This window comes from Lactuca serriola, chromosome 2, assembly GCF_051521515.1.
Source record: "Lactuca serriola cultivar US96UC23 chromosome 2, Lser_US96UC23_V15, whole genome shotgun sequence".
In the NCBI taxonomy this organism is placed as follows: Eukaryota; Viridiplantae; Streptophyta; class Magnoliopsida; order Asterales; family Asteraceae; genus Lactuca; species Lactuca serriola.
Window position 1 is genome coordinate 72481870 of NC_136409.1, and position 13642 is coordinate 72495511.

Consider the following 13642-nt stretch of genomic DNA (forward strand, 5'->3'; position numbering starts at 1 on the left):
CAGTGAGACTCCCATTCTGTGAACCTTATACATATAAGAGAAAATTACAAAAATAGCCAAAAAAAATCGAAATTACAAAAATAGCCACCCATTTCGCAGATGAGAAGGTCCCATCTGCGAAATGGGCTTCTCATCTGCGAAAGTACAAGTACCTAAAGCACAGTTGTGCTTTAGGTACTTGTACTTTCGCAGATGAGAATTTTTTTTTTTTTTTTTTAAATTTTTTCTGTATAAATAGGGTTAATTTCGCAGATGGAATAGGTCCATCTGCGAAATCCTCTGAGCCTATCTGCGAAATGGTGTAATTTTTAAATTTTTTTTTTTATTTTTTATTTTTTTTTATTTATTTTTTTTTTTTTAAGTTTGACTATGAAATGAATTGGTTTGACTACGAAATGGGCTTTGCTATATAAAAATTTTGTAGAAAAAATATCATTTTGGTTGTTATTTGTTTGTCTTGTAAAGAAATACTCTCTACAATTTGCTCAAAAAATTATTGAATATTTGGTTTGTCTTGTAACCGGTGGGAGATGGCAAGTTAATGGAACTAATCTGGAATACATATGTCCACAGGGAGGTATTTCTGAACTTGCTTTGATATTTTCTGAGTATATTAGTTATAGTGATTTTGTATCTTTGGTAAGAAGCAAAATTGGTTTGTTAGACAAATATAGAATTAGTCTTCGTTTCCACCATCCTGAATTAAATTATTATATAGCTATAGTTGAAGACGTGGATGTTAGAATGTTGATAAACGTAATCAAATATAGTGGAGGAAGGGCTGTGAAAGTGTTTGTGGTGGTTGATGAAGTTGAGGAGGTTAATGGGGGCGGTGAAATTGGAAACCAAGTTGTTGGTAATTTATGCAGTTATCAAGGGAGCAACGATCCGATAGGTACTTTCAATACTCCTAGTGTACCTCAGTTTCACAGTGTTGCTGAAAATGTTAATGTTAGTTATTCACCTATTCACTATGTGGATCCCGAGAATTACAAGTATGTTGGTGATGATGATGTTGGTACATATCTTAATCATGTGGGTGGTCGTTGTGATGATGTTGCTGAACAAGTAGTTAAACTTATGAATAGGCGTGTGGTAGATAAAACTAAAAAGAAAAAAAATTCAACTCAAAAAAATGAAAAAAATCATGTTTACGGGCATTATGTTGATGTTGGTGATGTATGTTTAGATATAACCGAGCTACAAAGTAATTCCGATAGAGATGAGTTGGGTGATGAAGTTAAAGCTAAGTATCCCGATAACCTTTTTCACGGTATGCCCCCTGTACCAGCATGGCCAGTTGATATTAATGAAGATATCCCAACACAGATGGTAGACATTAATCTTCAAAAGATTCAATGTGAGAGTATATTTAAAAACAAAGAACTTTTAAAGCGGTGTATTGGTAAAAAATGTCTTCGAGAAGGTTTCCAGACGAGGACAAGTAGATCCACCAAATCAAGGTATGAAGCTGTGTGTGTTTCGAAAAATTGTTCTTGGTTACTAAGAGCAAAAGCAATTAAAAATACTGATGGACTTTTCCAAGTGAATAAATTTGTTGATGTACACACATGTTCTTCAACATTGTTGCAACCTAATCATCGACAAGCAAACAAATATGTTTTGGGTGAATATGTTGCTGATGTTTTGGCTGAAGACTATAGTAGAGTTTATCGGGGAAAAGAAATTGTTAATGATATGAATGCTCAATTGAATATCAATATCTCATACCATCAGGCATGGCGTGCGAAGCAATATGCATTGTTGTCGTTAAGGGGTACGAAAGAGGATTCTTTTACCAAACTTCCGGCGTATTGTCACAACTTGGCCAAACATAATCCGGGTACTGTCACACATATTAAAACAGATGCTGATGATCGGTTTGAGTTTTTGTACGTCGCACTCGGTTGCTCGGTTAGTATTATCATGTCCTAATTTTTTTTTAATATTTATTTTGGTGTATTTGAATAGATATACAATGTATTGTAGGTACGAGCTTTTGTCAATTTTTGTAAGCCGACCCTAGTAGTAGATGGAGCTCACCTAAAGGGCGAGTTCAAAGGTATCATGCTACTTGCAGTTACTAAGGACGGACAAAATCAAATATTACCGGTTGCATATGGTATATGCAAAAATGAGTGTACTGATTCTTGGACATGGTTTTTTCAAAAAATACGTGATTGCATAGGAAATATGTAGGAGCTTACAATTATATCTGATAGGTCTCCATCTATAGCAACATCCGTTGCCAACATTTTTCCTCACGCTCATCATGGAATATGTGGTGTCCATTTGTATTTCAACATAGTATCTAGATTCGGCAAGAGTAAGACGGTTAAAGGAATTTTTTGGGAGGCGTGTAGGGCGTACACAGTTGATGCTTTTGATGCTGCCATGGATGTTATGAAAAAGACAAAAGAACCAGTATGGGAGTACTTAAAAAGTATAAATCCAGAAACCTGGTCAAGGGCACATTTTAAAGGGAACCGATACAATCTTATGTCGTCCAACAGTGCGGAGTCTATAAATGCATTATCTAGACACGCACGTAAGGTGCCAATACTTATGTTGATTGATTTTTTTCGTGCTACAATGCAACAATGGTGGTTTCAAAGACGTAACTTTGCAGGTATTACGTAAATTTGTAATATTAATGTTTTATTAGTTTCGATGTTATTGATTTTAACTTCTTCATTTTGGCTGTTTTTTTAGCGGAAGCAACAACAACACTTACCCCTTGGGCGGATGAAGTTGTAAAAGAAAACAAGAAAACTTTTACCAAATGGGATGTTCGCATGATCTCAAATATGAAATGCGAGGTCAAAAAGGGGGCACAAAATGTGATTGTTGATTTTCAACATATGACATGTACATGTAGGCATTGGCAACTTGATGGGATACCTTGTGGTCATGTCATAAGATGTTTAACAGTGAACAATTACCAAGACTGCTCGAGGTTTGCATTAAATGCTTACCTTACCGAAACACTGAGGAAAACATATGAGGAATCAATAAACCCTCTGCCGAAGCCATTCGAATGGGAGATCCCCGATGATTTGATGATTGTTAAGCCACCTATAATGGATAAACGTCAGCCAGGCAGACCAAGAAACACAGACCGCATTCCATCCCAAGGCAAGGGTCCAATTATAAAAGAGTGTTCTACATGTGGTCAACTAGGACACACGAGAAATAATTGTACTGGAAGGACATCTGGTAGCAGAGTAGGTCACATAATTTCTACTGCAGAAATGGCATATAATATTGGTGGTTCAGCGGGTTGCTCACAAACCCATAACGCTGATTTTGATATAAAACAACCTTGAAATTTAGAGTAATGACGAGTTGTTAGCTTATTATGTATTGTAATATTTTTATTAACTCTTACAAGACATTGCTATGCTTTCATATTTTAGTTAAGTTTGTTGATTATAACAATGAATGAAGCCTTTATATTATAAAATATAGTTTGCAGATTTATTTTAACAGTTACAACATGTTATTTAAAAAAAACAACAAACGATCCTTTGGCAACCTAATCTGTTTCATGATAATATTACAACAACTTTATAACTAATTTTTAAATTCAGGGAACTGCAACGGGTACTTCTCTTTCTCCATTGTTATATAGTCATCCCTAATTCTCATTTTGTCTTCGAAACAATCCTTTTTTACCATAATGTGTATCAACTGCTCATCCTTCTCAGCAAGCCGTTTTTCAGTCGTTTTGATTGCCTTCTTACTCTTTTTTATCCAATCTTTATGATCTTTGATTTTGTTTTTATTGAGGTCAATCCATTCTTCAGCTTCTTTGCATTCCGAACCTATATCATTAGCAAGTTCAGTGAGAAGTCGGGATGACTCTTTGTCCTCTTCTTGTTGTGCTTCAGCCTTCTTTAATTCTTCAAAATTTTCATGTGACATATATGACCCAGCTGAAGAGGGTGTAAAAAAAGGGTCTACCGAATCACAGTAGTAACAATCTACTTCGTTGCATGAGCAAATTTCGAATTTGTGTGAGGAACTCATAATAAAATCGATATTGTATTAAACTGGAGCAATAAGTGGTATTTATACATACTAGATAGTAATGAGAAGTCCAACTTTGAAATGACTAGACAGTAATGACAAGTCACTGTAGTAACCTGCACATCCCAGTGGGTCCCTTAAGTGACAAGAGATAAATGACAGTTTGACATGACAAAACACTGCATAAAGCTGAAATTCGTAGTCCAAATATAACCATTTCGTAGTCAAAGTATTATTTCATAGTCTATTTATTTATATAAATAGATGTTTAAGATCTATAAACCAAACACCCAAATCACCTAAACGAAACGAATTCCCATTATTAGAAATGTCGTCGAGTGCAACAAGTTCTTCGAATGAAGTACCTGGTTCCAATTCTGAAAGGCCATGGACGACAAACGAGGTGTTAGTTCTAACACGGTGCTGGCTAAGTGTTAAGGATGGTGAACCGTTACTTGCTCCCCCGCATTGCCTAATTGGTGATGAATGGAGTCGCATCACATCTTTGTTTAACCATGAGATGGGAGAAGGGCAAAAAAGAGAAAAAATCAGATGTTGTTACTAAGTGGACGGATGTAAAGGAAGAAGTGACATGGTTCAATCGAGCATGTAGTTATGCGAAACGTAACAATGTTCGTTGTCGTGACGAAGAAGAGTTCTTGGAAGTTGTTACAGAGTGTTACATCTTTGAGCATGACGGCAGAGACTTCGAATATGAGGAAGTTTGGAAGGTTGTTAGAGATAAACAGTATTTCAAGTAGACCGCTCTAATTTGTGTTAAGAATAAGCCATGGACTTGTGTTTTACGTTAATGCTTTGTTCGTATTATGTCGTTGTTTTTCATGTAATTGTTGTGATGTTTTAATGGTTCATGGAATCTTGTTACTAATGTATTCTAATATATTTTGATAACTAATGCAATGGCCATTTATTAACTCAAGTTAATCATACGAGTTTCTCACATAATAAACTAAAATATATTAACTCAAGTTAATCATACGAGTTTCTCACATACTAAACTAAAATATATTTTAAACATATGAAATACATACGAAATACATGAAAATAACCTAGTACTCACATAATAAACTAAAATAGATTTTAAACAAACGAAATACATACGAAATACATAAGAAATACATGAAAATAACCTAGTACATGAAAATAACCTAGTACTCAAATAATAAACTAAAATAGATTTTAAACAAACGGGATATATTTCAAAATATTCCAAGGGGCTTCAAATTGGAATTCCAACCCGTTACTTAATGACTTGTATTCCTCCTTAGCATCTTCCAAGATGACATCCTCAGTAGCATTTAAACGGGTGTCGTTAATTTTGGTATAAAGATCGTTGAATAATAGAACTTCGGTTTTCATTTCATACCATCTTGCTAAGATGTCTAGTTCGTCACGATCGTTTCTTGTAGCCATTCGGTTTTCAGCATTGAAAATATTTGTTAAACGGCTCGAAAACATTGGATCGTTCAACTTGCTTGTCTCGTACACATGAATATAAGCATGTGTAAGAACCAAGAACTCTTCATTGCTCCATGATATAGAAGTCATTTGGATTGAAACAAAGAGAGTAGAATCTAAAAAACAATATTTGAACAACTATATTGGTTAATTTAATAAAGTATTGCATGTAACTTAGGGTCAATTTATAGTAGTTTCTACACAAAATCGCAGTCCAATCTTCTAATATGTCTGCAATTCATAGTCAAAATTAACTGACGAATGCAGTGTACTATACTTATAACACAACAGATCACTGTTCGAGTTGACAATTCATCCCCGGTTGAATGACAACACAATACATTGCTGTTTGAGTTGACAAGTCATTGCACCAGGAAAGTAAGGAGTAGTTATAAATAGATTTCAATATCCGTTGTGATTGTATTCTATTACTTCCCTCCTTGCAATTATGGACTCACCACGTATATGGAGGAACGCAGAGGAGGTCGCTTTGGTTCAAGCTTGAATTACAACTGTAGAGGTGGATTTTCCACCGGGTCCCCCACAAGTTCGTGCTGGATCATTTTGGTCTCGTGTCTGTCATTTGTTTCACCATTTAATGAACCGCACTCAATATCGAAGAAGAAGAGATGTCAAATCGAAGTTTCTGGATATGAAAATGAAGGTGAAACAATTTCAACGTATTTATAACGAGTTGGATAACGAACATGCAAATACGGATGAAGACATTCTACGGCAGGTGGCTTTGGAACTATAGCGTTTTCAATATGATGGTAGCGAGTTTACCCACTTAGATGCATGGAATGTTTTAAAGAATGTCCCTTATTTTTAATATGCATGTTGGTTAAGTTAATTGTTTTTCGTTATTTAAGTTGTTTGTTGTTGTATGTGTCTAGTCGTTACTATTTAATAAACGTCCATTTCTTTTAATGTATGTTGTTACCTCAATAGCAAATATTTAGAACGCAATAAAATATAAATGGGGTACATAAATAACTAACACATAATACGACATAAAAAATAAACTGGGTACATGGATAACTAATACGTAACACAGCACTAAAATAAAAACGGGGTACATAAAAAACTAATACATAATACTACATAAAACATAAATGTGCTACATGAATAACTACTGCATTGAGGGAAGTAACAGGACCACCGTTTCATTTGGTATTTCCCAATGCTCATGTGATGGTATAGCATTCACCAACTCAGATCCATATGCAAGTCGATACACATAATTAGTGAACTTGTAATCAACCATTCTCTGAATGAACTCAGATGTACGGGTTCTTAGACATGCTATTGCGTGGCCACATGGTATACCGCTTTTTTGCCATTTACCACAACTACATACCCTTCGTTCAAGTTGTACGTTGCTGGTGGCAAAAGTGTCATCGACTTCAAATGTATCCCCATACAAACGTCTTGCATTACAATTATAAGACTTGTTGAGACTTTTTTGAACCTTACTCTCAACGTAAGGGGTCAACCCACCAGGCAACCTCCCTGTAAAATTTGATATTTTAATAAAAATAGTAGCACAATAAAAAAAACAAAATATAACAATCTCCCTTACCAGCCAGTTCGGCCCGTTCAGCATACTTTGATTGTATCGACGTGGTGGTTAACTCAATTATCGTTGTTATAGGAAACTCACGTGAGGATATAATTTGCAAAATTTTAGGGACGTCAATCGATTTAACATTGTAACGTATTTTTGGGAAAAATGCTCTTGTCCATTTTGAAATCGGTATATCGTCAAACCAGTAAATTGGACTCATAAGCAAGGTGCAGAAAGGTGGTTGCCTACATGTACTTTGCAACCTTTCGAAAACAAGTAAAAATCATCAACGCTATATGCATTGCATGACTTCCAAAACAACGATTCGACTTCCGTATTGTTATGTCCGATAGACTCACGTATCTTTCGAGCTATATCTTTAGGACAATATCCATGATAGGAATCCGGGTAGGCACTGTCAACACCAAAGTCTATGTTATCACACAGGTTGCTTATGAAACCAACCTCTATGTCCTCACCTAAACAATCTCTTAACCTCATCATGAACCATCTCCATGATTCTTCACACTGTAAGGTTCCGAAACCAAGTGCTAAGAGTAGTGGTTCATGATTTCCATCTAAAGCCACTGCGAAGTACATTGTTGTCAGAAAGCTCCCAAGAAGGGGTAAATAACCCACATATATCAGCGGTATCATGCACCTAAGGAAGGTACGAATCTACATAAAAACGAACACATATTAGTGTTATGTAAGAACTAATCGACATACATTACCATGAAATATTGTATAACTCAATAAAAGAAGTATGTTATACCACGCAACCTAAAGCCACAAAACAGAATTGAAAGCGGTTGCTATCGGTTTTCTTAATGGCTGTGAAGGTATTAGGATTTGTTCTTTGAAGGTTATGCAAGAAAATTGGTAGTTGAGAAAAGGTTCTTTTGCTGTAACTACTCATTTTCAATACCGATAATTGTGCTCTACAATGATCACACAAATGGAATTATAAATAGAAAATATTGTATCTCTACTGATCAAAATTCATTGTTTAACCTTTTAAATTCGTAGTTGAACATTTTGAATTCATAGTCAAACCAGTTCATTTCATAGTCAAATTTCACTGACCGACATGACAATATTACAGAATGTACTTGTCTGCATTTCATAGTTGACCTTTTTGAATTCATAGTCAAACCAGTTCATTTCATAGTCAAATTTCACTGACCGACATGACAATACTACGGAATGTACTTGTCTGCATTTCATAGTTTACCTTTTTGAATTCATAGTCAAACCAGTTCATTTCATAGTCAAATTTCACTGACCGATATGACAATACTACGGAATGTACTTGTCTGCATTTCATAGTTGAAATTTTTGAATTCATAGTCAAACCAGTTCATTTCATAGTCAAATTTCACTGACCGACATGACAATACTACAGAATGTACTTGTCTGCATTTCATAGTTGAACCTTTTGAATTCATAGTCAAACCTGTTCATTTCATAGTCAAAAAGAATTGTCCGTAATATGATTTATTCTATAAATGGGTGTCACTCATTATGAAAAAATTTAACTGAGAAAGTAACTCCGATTTAAAAGAATAAGAAGGCTAATGGCATACTGCAATTGCGGAGGAGAACGTATCCTTAGGATTTCGGGTACAGCTAAAAACCCAGGAAGATTGTTTTACGCTTGCCCGTATTTGGTATCATGTTCTTACCGTCATTCAAATTTAAACCCTCGTGTTTACATCACACAAATTTATTTTCTTACTGTGGATATTAAATTTAACAGGGACCAAAATGCGGGTTTATCAGTTGGGTTGATGAAGAGAAGGACCAATCTTCTATGGTAATAGCTAAAGTAGCTAACTCTAATAAGCTCTTTCAATCAGAAAATAAGAAGTTAAAGATAGCGTTGGTTTGTAGTTGGGTGTTGTTCTTGGCAGTTCTTGTTTACAAGTTGTAAGCTTTTCAATATTGTTTTTATGGTTTTGAAGTTGTTAGGTCAATAAATTGTTGTATTTGTAACGTTAAAACAAATGTTGTAGTCGTTCTTATGTTGTATGTATCGATAAGTAATTAGTAGGTCATTAAATTGTTGTAATTGTCGTAATGTTATATTTTTTGTCATCCGTTGAGTAAACTCTAAAGATAAACTAATAATGAAATCCAACATTAATTTGTATATACATTTATATAATCCAACTACAGAGGAGCAAGACTAGACCCCCAAATAATTTTTACCATCCGGAGACGGAACTCTAAAGCTGCGTTCTTTGGGTCAATAAGAACACGTATTGGTTGACCTGAAACCAATTGCTCCATAAACATACAAAGAAAAACACCGCAATCTCCCAAATGACTACTTTGTTGGGGAACGTTTTCTTCATAAATGAATTGCATATTCAATGGAATCCTTGGGATGTTCCTCCGGGCCCAATACTTAATCTTGTCCAAATAATTTGCCACCCGACGTTCAAATTTGGAAAAGATTCCTTCGGATTGGAATTTTTCATAAGCACCTCTATCAAGACTGTCATAAATATGCACTTCCATTGACGCTAATCGTAGTTCCCCAAATAGCCAATGATTAGGGGATGAATGAATCAGCAATAAGACCTGTATAAGGATCAGAAAATAAAATTATGTTTATTTACATCACAATACAAAAACATCACAATACAAAAACATAACAAAAAAGCGATATTATTTTCAATATAAACTATTAAGTTTACCGTATCAACATCCCACCAAGCAACCATGAAGTTGGGGTATGTAGCAATACCAGCCATAAACGCCCTCCAGTCCTGTCCTTCTTCCAAAGCATGAGAAACAAAAAAATTTGGAGGCATTATTGTATGTCGGTCGCTCTCAAACCGCCTCTCCATCAAAAGTCGGTACCAAATGGTTATATGCTGCACACATGATACTTTTTTTATTGACTAAAAAACAATTAACTTTTAAAAGAATTAATTAACAATTTATTTACCGCTGACTCCAACCATCCGTCGTGTGTATGCCCAAACAATGAGCTCCAAAAATCTCTATCTAACACGAAATTAAACAAACGATGCTGCACATCGTATGAATGCAATACATAATTTTGGATGACATCCTCACCGCCTGCTACGTAAGGTTGCAGGCGCAACATGGAGAAGTCATGAGCAACACCAAAAAACTGGAGGAGGAACGGGGCTTGTTGATTTCATATCAACCTTCTTTTTTGTTCTTCTTTTTTGCTTCGGTGTCGTGTGTAACTAAAAACAATATTCAAATGTTTAAATGTATATCTTTCAGATAATTCACATCAACATAAAATCATCAGTTTATAAATAAAACGAATACCTCGGTGTAAGGAGGGCACAAATATTGTGATGGTTTTCGACTCCTCGGTTTATCGGGTGTAACTTCTTTGTCATCATCATCATCATGAAAATAATCTACATTTCCCGTTATTATTAGTTCGTCTTCGTCCGGCACATCATCATCAAATTTGTTCCCCGCATTGTCATTCCTCTCCTCCCACTCCTACATTAAAAATAATACTTTATACTTAATAACGAAATACACATAATTTAATAAGCAATAATATCTAAATAAACAAAATATTTATATTAATGTAACTATAATAACCTCTTTAACTTCACTATAATCGTTTACATCAAACACATCATCATCAAATTTGTTCCCCGCATACTCATTCCTCTCCTACAACACCTACATTAAAAATATAACTTTTTACTTAATAACGAAAGACACTTTATTAAAAAGTAATTATTAAAATCGTAAAGGTAACATCTATACCAACCTTTTCGTCTTGAGTATCACCAAAAACATTTTGAGTTGTATTGTTTTTATTCATCACTTTATCTTGTACAACCTATATTTTCAAATATAAATAATATAGCGTGTAACTAACCTGTTCATCATAATTTCTTTGTGACACTGTCGTATCATCAAAAAAAATGTCGTTCCAAAATTGATCATTATTCACTTCTTCAACAAAAACCTCTGTAGGTTGTCGGTTTATAAACACATGCTGCTCCAGTGCATGTAGTCGTTTCAACACCTCGTCTAGCTTCTGTTTCCCACTGCCCCGACCTCTACCATGAGAGCGACCACTGGACGACATACTAGACGAAGATTCGTCTTGTCTCCTAAAATGGTCCCGTACTGGGGATGGAACTGTTTTCCCTTCACCATATACATACTCTTGAAATGACATATAATAAAAAGATGTCATCTCACCATCACCCGGTAACATGTTTTGTCTTGGTGGTAGCCCCTCCTAAAAAATTAAACATATTAAAAATGCATATAAAAATATAATAATCAACTTTATTAATAATAAATGAAATATTTTTAAACCTGCATCTTTGACCAAATCTTGTTCACGTCAACCCATTTCAATTTTTTTGTTCCACTCCATCTTTTCATCCGAGGCAAGTCTTTATTTTTTCTCGATGCAAATCCACATGCACGAACAGCCGGAATCATCTCATATATCCATATCTACAATTTTTTACAATTACAGTAATAAAAGTTAAAATTAAAATAAAAACATAACAATAAAAGAATTTAAATATAAGAAAATTTTTATACCCTTATTGGAGCCGTAAATCCCGAGACGGAATACTTTAAAATTTGACCACGCTCAGGAAGTGATAAATGATTATGTATCTTATTCCATGTATCCTCAAGGTCAACATAAGTAAAATCCCAGAGATAGCTACCCCAAGCGAAGCTAACAAAACAAAAAAACAAAATTGATTATTATATAAATTATAACTTTAATAAAATATAACTTTTAACGTAAAGAAAATATACCTATTCCAGAGATCCAAATTCTCAGCCAAATAAAACCAATCTTGTGGCACCCGATGGTTAACTTCTTTGCCCAAAAAACCTTCACACAAAATGTATATCAAACATACTCTAATTGCATCAACGTCGTCAAGTGCTAGGAATGTTCGATTTAAAATTAAACTTTTCAGGTCGCCGATTTTCACTGAACTATTAGTATGGTCCGGAAATAGCCGTTCACGCAGTAAACATCTTTTTTTACTGCTTATTAATTTTTCCGACTCTTTTCTCCCAATGTTTTTTGGATACTCCCCAAAATTGAAGCCGGTAATCAAACAAAACTCTTCCGGCCCATAAACCATTTTCGTATTGCCTACTCGAAAATATAAACGTTTTATTCCATCTGGAGATAAAACAGGGTCTGATCGGATCTGATGAAGGAACATTTTATGAAACAATAACGCGTCCCCTTGTAAACGAGGGACATCAATAAAATAGCCAAAGACGGTATCTCTGAAAATAGCACGTCCGGCATCATCTAAAACTTCAAAGGCTTCCCATATGTTACCGCCAGAGCCTTTTAGGTTCGCAAAGGCTTTCGTATTCATTAAACTAAAATGATGCTGCAAAAAAAACACAAAAACAAATTAGATAACTAAAAAATATTTTTTTTAAATATATGATTACGAACTGCAAATACTTTCTTAATTACTAATATATATATTTTCGATAAAAAACAATAACATACACATATATAAACAATTTTCCAAGTTATACAACAAATATATTTACGATAGAAAACAATATCATACATAATTATATAAATATTTTCAACTTAAACAAATTTTCAACTTAAACGACAAATATATAAACAATTTTTATCTTTCTAATTAAAACTAACATTATGTAACCATATAAACAAAAAAATTTAAAAATAAAACGACAACCAAACTAACAATTTTGCAAGTTATACGACAACTTTATATAAATTTTCAACTTATACGACAAATAAAAACAATTTCTAACAATATATATACGACAAATTTTCAACTTATACAAATGTTATACTTATACGACAAACACAAACAATTTCTAACAATATATGACAAATTTTCAACTAATACAAATGTTATACTTATACGACAAATATATATACAAACGACTATTTTGCACTTTATATAAACAATTATAGGATAAGAATTTACAAGATTTCAGGTTATACAACAACTAAAAAAACTACAAAAATAACAAATTGTAAACATTATTTACGCAGTCTCTACTTGTCTCTACTTGCATTTAAACTTCAAGTATACTAAAAATATATTAAAACTATCAAACACAACAAAATTACCCTTTTTTAACACTAAATAATTCAACAAATGATAAAATAAAAAATAACTTTAAACATTAAAAGAGTTAAAATCTAACCATATTTGCGGGATTGTTGACATAATCCTCCATTTTCTTCAAAAACTAGCCAAAATTCCGAGAGAAGCCCAAAGTTAGAGAGAGTTTTTGTGTAGAGAATGGTGAAAAACGAAAAAAAAAAATCGTTTTTATACCTAAAAAGAGGGCATTTCGCAGATGAGGTTGTAATTTCGCAGATGGGGCTTCTCATCTGCGAAAGTACAAGTACCTAAAGCACAGTTGTGCTTTAGGTACTTGTACTTTCGCAGATGAGAAGCCCATTTCGCAGATGGGACCTTCTCATCTGCGAAATGGGAGGCTATTTTTGTAATTTCAATTTTTTTTGGCTATTTTTGTAATGCAATTAGTGTAATTGGCTATTTTTGTCAT